General features: G+C 40.7%; 2 long non-coding RNA genes across 2 annotated transcripts in view; both read left to right on the top strand.

Annotated features, from left to right (window-relative positions):
- Positions 1-15093, top strand: part of LOC310676376 — a 44700-nt gene that overhangs the window by 28900 nt on the left and 707 nt on the right. The window lies entirely within an intron of this gene.
- On the top strand, positions 955-4717 carry LOC310676366. Its single transcript, XR_014510497.1, has 3 exons — positions 955-1042; positions 2397-3043; positions 3279-4717. It is a non-coding gene; the product is annotated as an uncharacterized lncRNA (long non-coding RNA).

The following is a 15093-nucleotide window of genomic DNA, read 5'->3' as shown; positions in this document are numbered from 1 at the left end:
ACGCCGTTTACCTTCCCGCTAGTAAGCGGTCCCTATTTATCTACTTGCACCCGAGAGTGCTTTCGAACTGCTAGGTTGGCAGGCGCTGGGACCGAACAACGGGAGCGCACCCCGCCGCGGGGATTCGAACCGCTGACCTTTCGATCGGCAAGCCCTAGGCGCTGAGGCTTTAACCCACAGCGCCACCCGCGTCCCCAGTTAGTCTATATGTAGTTAGTCTATAATTTACAGGGTGGGAAAACTAGAATCAAAAAACATTAGTTGGCTTGCTTACCCTAAATCGGTGAATGAATGATCTGTCTAGAGCTATTATATTAGTGTAATTATAAACAATTAAGTATTGTTGACAGACTAGTGAATGCTGAAAGTCCCTTCTCTAGTGTTCATTAAGAATCGCCAAGAAAATAACTATTAAATGGTGATAATCTCCTATTTCTGTCATCCACTGTAATGTATAAATAGATTGTGTTGGCTTGTTGGCTTGTATTTGCTAGAATACTCCATGCCAAGCTAGAAATAATTAGATATGTTTATTAAGAAATATGAACTATGTTAATAATAACTAAGGAAATCTTTATAACTGTATTATTTTAAAGAGAAGCACCAGAAGTAGAGGCTTAATTTCTCTACCGTCTCTTCATAGCAACACTACAATAAATGTTCTAGGTATGCCCACAACACATTGCTAGCTATGGACTTTAATTTGCCCTGGTTTTGCATCAAGATAGGGGACACTGTAGAACCTTGAAAAATGGGCAAAGCACAATGACACTGATTTGGGCCTAATTATTGCACCGAGTCACAAGATCCACCCTTTTAAGAGTTTTAGAATGCAAGCAAAGTTGCAAAATCCAGCTCTTGAGTAAGAATATAGTCAAGGTTTAATCTGAACCAACAAAAATTTACTTGGTACTTACCAGTTTTTTTCAGTGTCTCCCTGTTTTTTATGTCACAAAAATGTTGGGAAAAGGAAAACCAGAATTAGCTACTAGCCTCTGACATTTGTTTCATTTAACAGACGTGCTCAATCAGACACTTGTAAGTTAAGTATGCTTAGGACTGCAGCCAATAACACATGAAGCAATGGTAAAGGAACTGCTTTCCGAGCAGATGAAAACTGGCTTTCCCTTAGCATTGAACAAGTAACCATAACGTACAGCAAATCTGGAATGATGGAAGAGACTACCATGGTATCTGCTGACCACTTGTGATTTAAGACATTAAACACTTTGGCTAGACTTGAATCAGCTAAATTAATCAGGACAGTCAGTTTCAGTATAAACAACAGGCCACATGTATACTAAAATTAAATGTACACCAAGAACATAAAAATAGGCACATTTCCAATGTAAAACAACAAAACAAAACAAAAACAAAATCCTCCAAATTCTCCAGGAGAAAGGCATGATAGGTACCCATATATGTGTGAGTCCATGCTGTGAAAATGGGAACTGCATCCATTAAAGAAGAAAAAAAATGGAGGTAATTATGCTCTTGAAAGGCAAGAGGGTCCAGGAACTTCTGTAACATTTTGGCAGTGAAATCCCCCCCCCTTTTTTTTAATTAAATGCTTTCTGCTGCTATGGTAACCACAGTAGCATGAAATCAATTCGGAAGTAAGTTTTCCCTCATGACTGTTAAGTAAAGATATTTCAGCCCCTAAAATATTCTACTCAGGAATTGGTTTTTTAAAATCTTTTATTACTTACACTTTGAGATAAAAATGCCATGGAATTTCAAAGCACATACTTTATTTTAAGAGTGCTCTGAATATCCATCTTCCTTCCCACCCCCTGCCCAATACAGCAGGTCAGGAATGTTCTTTCACTTCAGGTTTATGTTAGTGACCTACTGACCTACTTTTCGGGAGCTGACCGCTACTAGTCAGTTTCCCTGAAAAATTGAGATTTCATTTCATCCATGGATTGGTTACATTTAGATTTAGTGACAGAAAGCATTAGGAGAATGGCATTTTGTTGGAGGGGGGAATCAACTGTAGCAGTTGATGCTGTAAGTATATTCCTATTTAATTGCCAAAGTGTTGTCCATCGCAACTCTCAGCTTTTATGTTACTGCAATCTGGGTAAGATTGCTTTCCATCAGCCTGAAGTGAGAAATATGATGGAGATGGAAGCCTTGCTTCACTGTCAGACACATGCTGGGAGTAAGGGGAAAGCAGACATAATGGATCAGTGAGGGAGAGCAATCTTCCCCTTGTCTTAAATCATCCATGCTACAGAGCTGTTGAAACTGTTGGCTAGAGAAGGCAGGAGATTGAGAACGACCTACGGAACAAACAATGTTTTCAAAGTGCTGTAAATGTCACAGCTGCAGAATATATTTATACATCCATAGCAATGGGAGCTGACTGAAGACTTAATTCTTCTCCCTCAAAGTTACGTTGCAGGAGATCTTTAGAAATCAGAGTTCACCTACATAAGAAGCTGAGCGAGCCAAACACATGAAAAACCAAGTATTTAAAGAGCCAGAATATGTACAAAAGAACAGCTGACGACATCTGCAAAAGTCATTCTTCCTTTCTGAATTTCTACATAAAGACTGACAATTGATTAAACGCCTTCTGAAAGCACTTTCTGGTTGCAAGTAAGTGGCTGTCCATAACTAAAGTGTAGCATGTGTCTTGGGGTGTGTGGTTGTCCCAATCCTGACAACTGTTGCAGTGATAGCACAAGATAGGAATGTGATTTGTTTTTGTTTTTTAACAAAACTTTGAGATCATCTGTTGTTTATATTGAAAATATACAGAAAAGCAAAAATGAATTAAATCCTATGTGTTTTATTTCTCCCATTAGTTTTAATTCTTTTTCAGTTGCTTTGCAATGGAGGCACAATTCTGCATGCGATGTATAATCTGAAACACAGTGTATAGACAGGTCACAAGGAAGGGGAAGAGAGGCTCGGCAGTGAAATGGACAGACTGGAAATATTTATTTAATTTAGATAGCTTTTGGGCTGTGTCTGTACAGCTATTAAAGTTGCTTATATAACAGGGACTCCCAATCTCATCTTCCCCAATACAGTGGTACCTCGGGTTACATACGCTTCAGGTTACATACGCTTCAGGTTACAGACTCCGCTAACCCAGAAATAGTGCTTCAGGTTAAGAACTTTGCTTCAGGATGAGAACAGAAATCGGGCAGTGGTGGCGCGGCAACAGCGGGAGGCCCCATTAGCTAAAGTGGTGCTTCAGGTTAAGAACAGTTTCAGGTTAAGTACGGACCTCCGGAACGAATTAAGTACTTAACCACTGTACTTAGCTAGTCCATGTTGGAAAATCTTATGCCAATTCAATGGAAAACACCAAAAATACAAAGGAATCAGTGTAGCTGCTGCTAACTCTTAAAAGGATACAGCAAGAATCCTCCATGCTATATCACAAGTAGACTACAGCTCTTTCCTGTACAACACAGAAAGATCAGGGAGTGGCTGTGTGGGGAGGGCATGCATGAAGGCACTGGGTGTGGAGCTTGTGCATGAACACCTAAAACTGCATGACATTTATATTACGCAGAGGTGCCTCTCAAATCCGAGACAATGGCAGTTACCTGAGTTGACAGATAAGGCAGAGGTAAAACAAAGGTCAAGCAATCATAGCAAGACACACTCTTGTCCCCCAGGAAGGTAGGCAGGCTGGGGTCTGGGTGAAACAAAGGTTAAGGAATGACAGGAATATACACTTTTGCCTCTTGGGGGTGGAAAGCAGCAAGTCAAGTTGAGGGTCTAGGTCAAACAAAGGTCAGAGATGTATAATTGGAAAGTTTCTAACTCCTATTGAACCTGTTTCCTTCATTCCTCCTCAGAAGAAAGCCATATGTACATGGGCCATGCCAGGAGAAAGTGTTTGTCTTCTCCTTCCAGCATAGCACAGTCTGGTCCCCATCTTCCTTGAACCAAGTTGGAGGAAGGTCAATGCCTCTTCTGCCACCCACCCCCTTGTGTAGCCCAGTTTCCCCAGCACAGCTAGCCTTTCTCTCTGTGTGTGTTTATGCAGAAGAAAAATAGAGCAATATATTGCCCAGGCCCATCCAAATGAGGATCAAACTGGTCCCAGTGGCATATTTCCACCCAAAGCAAATAGCAAATTCAGAGTCAGGACCTTCCTTCGGACCACAGGAAAGGAGAGGAAAGCGATTTCCTCTCTCCATTTGCTACCATCCCTGTAGCCACTTGTTATATACGAAGATGCATTTGTATCTAGTCGTGGCCTTAATGAGCACTTTGCCAGTAGCATCTTAAACGTGCTGTTATGAGATTGGGAGGGACTCAAGATCCCCCAAAATCTCTGGATTCAGAAAAGCGTTAGAATTTAAGGAAACCCCCAAATCCTTGGATCTAGCAAGAAATAACACAGGCCAGCTTCCTCATGAGATAATCACTTGATAACGGCTGAGCTGTTGATCTAACAAAAGGTAGGCGGATGGGACACGGGGAGATTCAGTGCCAAACAGCCAAATGATGGGTGAAACCCTACCCCAGACCCTGGTATTCAGTTAGCAAGACAAAAGGCCAGTGTTAGTTTTTTAGGGGGACAGTTGGCAGTGATGTGCTAGCAAAACTGTGACAGGCTGGAAAAAGGAGGCAGAGAACAAGGCTGGTTTATGATTTTGATCTAAGGCCATTGGGTCTATGGGAGAAGCAAGAGACTCTCTTGGGGCATAATGCAGGGACCCTCTCCACTGTAGACTCAGGTTGTATATATGTGTAAATAAATCATAAATCAAAAAGACACCGCAGTCTCCGCTGTGCCTTATTTCCAAAAGGAAGCACAAATCCTGGGGTAAGCACCTGTAGCCCCTGGAATTTTGCACTGCTGTGGAGATTGTGGTGGTGGCATGTAACAATTCCCTCTCTTCCAAATCAATCATCAGACCAAAGTAAATGCAAACCACTCAATTCTGGGCATAAAACCAAGGGGGAAAGTTTAATTTAAGGCTCATTATAGTTCTCAGATATCTGTAGTGTACAAGATGCTTCTCAGCACAGAAAGAATCTGTTTTGTACTTTTGTTTCTTCTAACAAGGAAACATCTGTGACTGGCTTCTCAACGGCATTTGAAATAAATTAAGCTACATGTCAAGGAGAGAGAACTCCCACTGAAATAAACACGCACCTAGATAATGTGTTCATTCCTTAGTGCGCAAATTGCTTACCCTCAGAGCCCACTGAAAGAAAGATATAAAGCAATCCTGTTTCTACAGTGATGGCAAAGAGTGAGATTGCATTTTCAGTGCTCATGTTTCCTCTCCTTTCCCCAATTAGCTGTTTTTCTTACAATGTTATCCATGTCTTACAATCTGACTCGTAGGTCTGGAGGTTTATGATGTCCCTTGCTAGCAGTCTTCTGTGGCACCTTCAAAGCTAACCAATTCAGCTACAGTCCTGTACCAGCTTATCAGGGAACAATCCCCGTGGAGCTTAATTCTGAGTAATTTATGGTTATCGTCGCATGAAACCCACACTAAAAATTGGCTGCCACCTCACCCCATGATCTAGTAGCCCTAGTGGGCACCAACTGGCCTCAAAAGCTGGGAGTGGCCTGGGCCTGCTCATGTAACTCTAAAAAATAATTGAGTTTTTGCTGAAGGAAAAAAACAAAGGTAAAATCAAACTGGTTTTATAATTACAGGAGATTAATTTCAAAAGTTTTTTTTATTTTTCAGCCACTTCTCTGGATGCTTTGCTATAAGTCTGGAACCTAATTGCAACAAAAGGAGGGTTGGGAGAATCCCCAGAGCAGATTTGGTGGGGCACATAGGGAAGGAGACAGACTAGACGTCCTGTTGCACTCATGCAATAACTTCATTGAATACAGCCTGCTTCTGCCCTGAGAGTTCCAGCATAGCAGTATAGCTCAGTCAGATCAGCATGAGACTCTTAACCCCAGGGTCATGGGTTCAAGCCCCTTGGGGGGGGGGGGAATCCTGCACTGCAAGGTTTTGGACAAGATGGCCCTCTTGGCCCCTTCTATGATATATAAACATAGTAAAGTCAGTACAAGAAGATTATAAAGGAACTTTCTAAAAGTTTATGAGGCATGTGGAAACTGAGACACCATCTGCCTGTCTAGTGAAATATGTCAGTGCAGATAATATGAGGTGTAAATTAGTTTACTGTTCCTTGGATACTAAAAAAGAAGGAAGTCAGAACATAGTCAATTATAGTTTAGTGCAACATTAGAACAAAGTGGCCATAAAAGAACATTTACAGAGCTATGCATGACTGCATGCATCTGAGAATTCAGACTGAAGCATCCGTGTTGAAAGAACTCAGAAAATAGAAGGTAGAATCAAGACATTCCTTCTCTGCTTCTTTCATACGATCATGAGATCATTACCTCAGCAATGACGTGGGTGGTGTTATGGCACAGCTGTTTTCTAGTCCGCTCTTGTACCATATGTAATTGGAATACCATGGAGGGGACGGACGGACAAAAAAAGTATTGTGGCACCTTAAAGGCTAACAAATATACTAGGGCCTAAGGCTTTGTGGGCAAAGTTCCACTTCATCAGATGCATGTTTTTGCTGTGGTGGTGGTCAAACATGACTGCTACACTGGGAATTGTTACATGTGAGAGGAGCTTATGAAGCAACTGCTTCCTATGCCAGCAATGCCCTTTCCCCGGGGTTGACAAGATGAGTATAGGAAATAACCACTGGGTTTCCCCATTGCATAAAATACCAGAGTGATGTGGGCAGTTGCCATTTAATATAAGAAGTTGCTATAGGTAGCTGGCATGTACACAGTCTTGAGTTCCATGCAAAAAAGGCTGGGTATAAAATCAATAATCAATAAACAAAGTACGTCCTCAATGGTAGTGCAGCATCAATCTTTTGACAACTTCTGTGCCCAACACTCACATAGCTTTCAGGCAGGTAAGAATGTCAGGTGAGCACAAGCCAATATGGTCATGCTTCATGGTTTGCAGAAGAGCACCATGCAAAAGCTTCCAGGTTTACTGCGCCTGCTAACTAGCTACGTAGCTAGACATCTCTTTCTTCAGACTTGTGCTCCAAACTGGACAGTTTGAGCAGCAGTGCATCCATGCCTCCATCAGCACATTTAAGCCCCCCTTCTGATGTAATGCACACAAGCAACCGGAGTTTCTCCTGTGTTGCATTTCCAGCTGCTCCTGTCCCTTTAAACCCCTCATTGTTCTTGGAGGCACTGGGAGAAGGGACTGAGGCAATTCTAATGGCCCAGCTCTCTCTGGGATTGACTCACCCACCTCTGCACCTTCCTGCAACTCTTTCCCCACCTCTCAAGTCACTGACTGCTAAGACTCTTCCTCTTACCCTTCCTCAAACGTTGCATGGCACCCTGCCTGCCCCACTGCCTCCTCTGCCTACCCTTCGGTCTCCTGCCTGTCCCTCAGTGGTCCATAAGCTTAATTCAAGTGCTCCATGGCACATCTTTAAAAATACAAACTCATATACAGCACCTAGCATCGCACATTACAGGCAGAAGCATCCTTGTGGTCCGCCCAGATCCTCATCAATTTTAGAGCGGTCTGTGAGGCAAGAAGTTTGGGAACCATTCCTTTAGAGGTTAAGTAAGCAAATTGCAACATTTATCCATTAGCATAACTGACAAGATTCATTTTGTGAACTGTTCTGTTCTGCTGCCTTCATTCCAGAGTTCACAGAGCATTTGACAGCTTCTTCATTTCATACAGGTACTATTCTTCAAGCAAAGTTTCTTCTTCTTCCTCTTCACTTTTTGTTCAGTGTGTGTGTGAATGTCTGTTAAATTACTTCTCTTGGAATGCACGATGTTCAAAGGAGAAATAAATTCTTAACAACATATTGAGTAAATCCTTCTGACATAGTTTCCACATTTCTGCTGAAGACAAGAACAGATTTCTACAAAGTAGGTCAGGAACTCCAGGGAGACATTGTCGCTGCCTTTGATTTTTCTACCTTGAAGTTCAAAGAGCATGAGTAAGATCATTGAAAAAGGAAGTGCAGAATTATTTGAAGGCTAGGCTACCATGTCACATACTGAAGATTTCAATGGCATTTTAGTAATGAAGCATACAGTGTGGGGGTTGCTATATAATTTTGATCCTGGAGCTATTAAAGCTTGGGCATCCTTTTTATCATTAGTACTTAATGTTTGCTATTGAGGTTAGTGCTTGCACACAACCTACACTTCATATACCAGTAAGCTATCAGCATCCTTATCTCGAAACGTCACACTGAATATGTCTTTTATGCAAGTAGGTTATGGTGCTGTACACCTTGCATCTAAGCAGGGAACGAGACAAGGGCCACCTCTCATGTAGGTTACATTTCACCACACTCCTGCAAGCCTATGTTCCTTAAACTGCTATACTCCAGGGGTTCTTAAGCTCCCACCAGCCTTTTAAAGATGGTTTCTAATTCTTCTCAGAGGACTTGGAAGCAGCCCTCGCAGGCATAGCTGAGAAAGACAGGCTTGGAGCAGCTTAGACACCCTGTCTCTTGTGCCTGATTAGCCTATGCATGTATCATACACGTTGTTTAGTCGTTTAGTCATGTCCCACTCTTATGAAGATGGTTGAAACGTATTTATTTATACTTAAAAAAACCTGTCCTTCCACCAAGGAATCGAAAGTGGCATAAATGGCTGCCCCTCCCGTTGTCCTCACAACAACTTTACGAACCTTGCAAAGTAAGTTGGCTGACAGAGAATTACTTATCAAAGTCAACCTTGTTACTGTCCAAATGAGAATCTGTATCCACATTTCCACACTTTTAAGTCCAACACTTAAGACACTTAACCACATTTGCCGTAGAATCAAAATAGAATTGCCAGAAGTTTTTGTTTTTAAGTTTATCCATCAGTGTAAATGCTGACTAAGAAAATATAAAGGGAAGCTCTGCGATACACTGTAAGGAGCACAATATAGTAAGTCCACATTGTCAAGACCTGAATGAGCAATTCCCCTGGTGAACAGCATATGTATCTCAGAGTGCCTTTTCACCAAAGATGGGCCATTTAATTCCCAGGATCTATAATTTAAATGCAGCCAATGCACTTGATAAGAATATATATCATTTGGACCCTGCCCCACATCAACAAAAGCACACAGTGCACAAATTATTATTATGGTTTATTATTTATTAAATTTTGGTGTCCCACCCTTCCTCCGAAAGGGGCCCATGGTGGCAAACATATCTATACTAAACATCATTCTGTATCTTTTAAATTACAGCTGCCATTTTAAAGTGATAATAAGTTTTATCTTTTTTGTAAGCCACTTTGATGTTTTTCTACAATCACGTGACATATAAATTTAATTAAATGAAATGATAAATAAAATAATGAAACATTTTCAAGCATTCTAAAAACAGCACAAATTGCATAAGAAAGGCGGCTTAAGAGCACTTATAAAATGTCATATCTGAAAACCATCTATGCTATTCAAGCCAGTTCCACTATCATGACTTCCCTCAACTAACCCTTGAAACTGAAACATTTGAGATCAACTCATAATTATTTATGATCTGTAATCCCCCAGTAAGTTCTCAGGGACCAAAAAACTTTGACAGTTAAAGGGCTTAGGTTTGAAGGATACATGGACCCTAAACATTATCCTGTTATATAGCATGACCTTTGATTTCCAGTGCCACTCAGATCCTGCTTTCTGACCTATATTCCAAGCCAAGCTAGATGTGATGTGTGAGATTTGTGATTAGGATCGCCTATGGCTTTTGTTTTGCTAATTAGGAGTCCACTGGGGCTGAGCTGGGTGTTCTGGAACAAGTGCTTAAGCCTGTCCTCCATTACCCTTCCCAGATGTACTGGTAAATCCTGAAGCTGCTATTAGCTGGGTGCTGGTAGTACAGCTTCTATGACTGCGTCTCCACCCTCCACCAAAGCTAGTAACAGCTTCAGGGCCTAGGAAAGGGTAACACTTGAACTGGGATCCTTTTGGCTCTTAGCTGTTGCTTAGCTACTATATTATGCCTATGATGCTGAAGCCCTGATCATTTAAAAGTACCTTGCTGCTGCAACTGTCTGAAATGTTGCAGCAATATTCCCCCCATTGATTTGCCATTCAAATACTGAGACGCAAGCTGTCTACCTTGCAAATCCACAAACATATCTAGTTTGCTGACACTGCAAGGGTCAATGTCATGACAATTATCAGTGTTCTCTAAAGCCCCAACAACTACAACTGTACACCATGAAGGAGACAAATTTGTTCCCACTCCACCATCTTCTTCACTGAAGAAGCAACAACTGGAAAACCAGACACACAGCTTAAGATAACTCATATTGCACAGATGTAAACATCCAGTAATAACAGTGGGCTCTGTGGACAACAGTGACATCTTCTGGGTATAACTAAACTCTGCTGTGTTTGTGTGTTGAATGAGACACTGAGCTACATACGTACAATGTTCATAGCAATGCTCATGCAAGATAGGAGAAAAATTTAATGTGTCTTTTCACAAATATACACAATTTTAAGGAAAAGCTGCCTGGGCATTTTCCCATTATGAAACGGAAACTGGTTTTGAGGGTAAATTAAGTTGTTAAAATGTAAACAGCATTTAAATGAGACCAGCAAGTAACTTCGCACTTGCTCGTTAATAAGGAAATAGATAACATGATTTATATATTTCTGTTTTATTGTTTTATATTGGTTTATTGGGGAGGGCTGTATGTTTCTATTTTGTATACTGTTCTTTAATATAAAGTTATAAAGTGGTATATAAATGTTTTAAAATAAATAAATGGTTAGCAACTTGGGAGCTCCAGGTACACCCCCCAAAGTTAAGATTAATTTCTTGGGCACCTGGCTGCTGAGATTTAATTTTTTATAATAATAATAATAAAACTTAAACAAAGAAAGAGGAATCCAGTTTATCTGTTTTTAAATCCATATGCTTCCCCAGCCACACAACAAGGTGTAACTACAATTATTAGGCAGTACCATTAGGGGAGGCTAGATGAATTTAGAAACTAGAACAATTAGAAACTAGAACAAGAACGGTGCTATCAGTGATGGGCAACCATTTGAGCTCTGCTTCATACAGCAAAATGTCTTGAGCCTGCACTGTCAATGACTGCTTTTTATCCTTGCGATTTTTTGAACTTACATGCAGCAAATAATAAACCTGACGCAATTAACATTTAAATTATGCTTTTATAACAAATATAGGCACATGTCTTTTTAAATGTGTTTGTAGAAGTGGGGTGGGGGTGTTATTGGTTTGGTTTGTTCTTGTTTTTATTATGTATTTTGTGTTTTTGTATTTTTATGCTGTGAACGTCGGGTGAAGGGCAGTATACAGATTTGAATAATAACCGTAATAATAATACCACCCGCATTCTTCAACTGACTGATTTATAAAATGTATATATCACTTGATATAAAAAAAATCTCTAAGGGGGAACACAGGTGTATAAGGACTACAAATATTTTAAAAACAAACCAACCAGAAGATGGCATACTTACACTGCAAGAGGCATTGTTGTGGTTGTGTTTTGTTTTGTTTTGTTTTGTTTTAAAGATATTCATTATTTCATAAAATTTATATACCTCTTGACTGGATAAAATCTCAAAGCAGTTTACAAAAATGGTATCTACAAAGCAACTCTAATTAAGTAGCTATGTTCACATAGATTGAAGACACATGGTAACAAACTGAAATTCTAGAAAGCTCTCACAATTCATTTTGGGTACTGGAATTAAAACTTTAGCCTTTGTGTTGTTGCTGTGTGGAAAATAATAATAACATTTATATTAAAAAAACAAACAAACAAAACCATTTAGCCTTCCCTTATGTGGGCCCCAAACACTTGCCCCAGGGCTGGCCTAATACATTTTACAGCCTGAGGTATTAAGCCTTGAGTTGAAGAAACGAATGCCATTTTCTATTCCACCTCAGGCTTAAAAATGTCCTCTTCCTCCTCTGGCTTTGCATTTGGGAAGCCTGTGAACTCAGGTTTTGAAACATGCCATTTGCTGAGGTAATTTGTGGTTCCACCTTTACAAAATTGCCCTGCCTGAACAAATGAAGGAAAATATAAACTGACAGAATCCTCTTCCATGAATATACAGTATTCATTCTTTTTTATGTGGTCATCTTGTTGCAGTGAATTCCCTGCATTAATCAGCAGTTAAAAGTAGCATATACTCATAGCATATGCTGCTTTTTACCACCACAATATCATATTGCAAGATGCTTTCCTTTGTCCGGTGGTATTTGCACCTAAACATACTGTGAGGGATTTCAAAATGGCTTCATTGTTTTAACCTGCCTAGATCTCCAAGTTTTAAAATGAATATAAAAAAGAGATTATCGGTGTCGTCAATTACAGTTAACTCACCATTTGTCTTGAAGTATTTACTGATTTGTATTTCATCTTGATTTTTGGCCGAGGGATGATGTCTTCACCCCCTTGTTCACATGATGTTCATAAGCAGTGAGCCTTTTAAGTAGAATCATAGCCCTGCCCCCCCCCAATCTGTGCTGTACATTTAATGCAGTATCAGGATTCATCCCACAAAGTATCCTGGAATCTGCAGTTTGTTAAGGATGCTGAGAGTTGCCAGGGAACTCTGGGAATTGTAGCTCTGTGAGGGAAATGGAGCTCTCCTAACAACTCTCAGCACCCTTAACAAACTATAGTTCCCACAATGCTTTGCGGGGAGCCATGACTGTTTAAAGTGGTATAATGCTGCTTTAATTGCAGATGGGGCCATGGGAGTTGGTCAGGACAGTTCAACCCACTGCAGGAAATAAACTACAGTGGCAGCCCTGACAGATATCTAACCAACCTCTAGTTAAACGCCTCCAATAAAGGAGAGTTCACCAACTTCTGAGCCAGACTGTTCCACTGTTAAACAGCTCAGGCTGACAAAGGTGTTCAATCAAAATCCCCTCTTTTCATTTTGAGCCCATTGACTCAGGCAATGTAACTTTGAAGAGGTCATTGATGTCAGCAAATCAAAGTTAAGTTCCATCCAGGGCTTTTTTTTGAGCTCAGCTCCGACACCTCTCAGGTAGGTGTCATTGTCATTCTAAGAGAAGGGAGTTCATGATGAGCTCCAGAACCTCTTTTTCCAGAAAAATAGCACTGGTTCCATCCTTTTCAGTGGAAGATGGTATAAGCTTATTATTCACCTGTCTTCATTAGTATCAGGACTCTCAGAAATCCTTAATGTGGGTTTCATGACCCAATTATCTCAGGCACCCAGCATTAAAAACAGCCCTGCTACTTCAGACATAAAGGTCCATCTAGTCAGCACCCTGCTTCATGCAAAGGCTAGTCAGCGGCTTCCCGAACATCAAAAAAAGGACATGAAAGGAGTAACCCTGCTGTGCCCCCAATCTGGTATTCAGGAGCTATACTGAGGCTCTGAACATTTTGCTAATCATAACCAAGCCATTGAGGGGACTCTTCTTCATGGATTTGCCTTAATCCCCGCCATCACTGCAATTTTGTGACAGTGAATTACAAAAATTAACTAGGCATTGTGTGAAGTATTTTCCTCAGAACGTCCCATAAAATACGGCTCTCACCGGCACCCATATTGCACTGCATCACTGTAAAGGTAAGCTTGTGGTAGATTCACATTACAGGACAGTGATGGGGAGCCTCAAGCCTGGGGGCAAAATGCGGCCCTCTAGCCTTCTCTACTGGCCCTCCAGACCCTCCCCAGGACACAGCTATTACAGGCTGTACTTTGCACCCATCCTCTTGAGTCTTTTTGCCCGGCTGGAATGTGTCCTCAAACTCTGATGATACCTCCTGCTTGTCTGGATTGGTGTTATGTATAGAAACTACTCTACAGCACAAAGCTAAAATTTACATTAGTTGCTCTGCTCAGTTCTAGCCCAGTCTGCCACTACCATGTGGCCCCTAGGAGATTTCCCAGAAGGGAATGCAAAAGGTTCCCCACTTTTGCTATAAGACATTTCCCCTAGTAACAAATGTAAACCATATTGATTTGCAAGGACTCATTAAAACACACACACAAACCCAACAAGCAAGTTTTTCCTCTGTACCCTTCTAAAGCTTCCACTGTGCCGTGACGTTAAAATGATCTCTCATTAGCCATGTCCTGCAGATATCTCATTTTTACTAAAAGCCTTTGATTAGCTTGAGAGAAATGGCGCACAAGACAGGAAATTGTTCTTGCACAGGTGTAGGAGTGAAGAAGCAGGGAGAAGAGATATTGCAGTCTTCTCTAACTGCCCATTTCTATGGCTTCTCACATAGGCTCCTTTCAGAATGCAACCTCTCCTAAGCTTCTTAAACCAAATATTTCATCTTTGTTCTACACAGTCATGTTATATCCTTATGATTGACGATATTTTTATGTTTTTATTATAAGCCACCCGGAGAACATTGTTATTGGGCAGTGTTTAATACAGTACTGTTAAGAAATATTAAGTTCATCTGAGACAGGAAATCAATTTTAAAAATGCCTTCTCCAGTGATGTAAAATACTTGCACATGCAAAATAATTATGCGAAGGCCCAAATTTAAGTTATACACAATCGCATAGAATACAGTAGAAATGGTACCACTTGTTGAAAAGTGCACATGAATTTAAATGGTCACTGTAATGCGCCCCCAACACCCCCTCCAACAGTCAGAGGTCAGGATCCAATGGGCTTAAATTACAGAAAGAAAAAATCTGGTTGAGCATAAGAATTTCTTGATAGGGAGAACAGTTGAACAATGGAACCGACTACCTTCCTGGGCCTCTTCAAGCACAGAACCATCTGATAAGGATGCTCAAAGTTTCCTGCAGGGTCTACAAGACTTCCTCCAACCAAATGGTTCTATGACATCAGGGCTCAATCCTTCTATACATATTTGCAGATAAAAACTAGCTATTTCAGTATGTACCTATGGCAGTGTGTATATATCCAGTTTCAAAATGTTATGTGAAAAGTCGAGTTGAGGAAGGCTCAAATAATTTGACATAACTTTTTGCAGAGCTCTTTATTAGAGTAGTAGTATAGTATACTATTATAGTATGTCAGGCTATAGGTGAATACTCCCTCACATGAGAAAACCTCACATGGAAAGCTAGCATGTCAGGAAAGAGGGTGTTTTATCTTTCT

This window comes from Podarcis tiliguerta (assembly GCF_965153285.1).
Source record: "Podarcis tiliguerta genome assembly, chromosome: 4".
Taxonomy (NCBI): Eukaryota; Metazoa; Chordata; class Lepidosauria; order Squamata; family Lacertidae; genus Podarcis; species Podarcis tiliguerta.
Note: the sequence above shows the minus strand (reverse complement) of the source record. Positions and strands in the feature narration are given on the sequence as shown.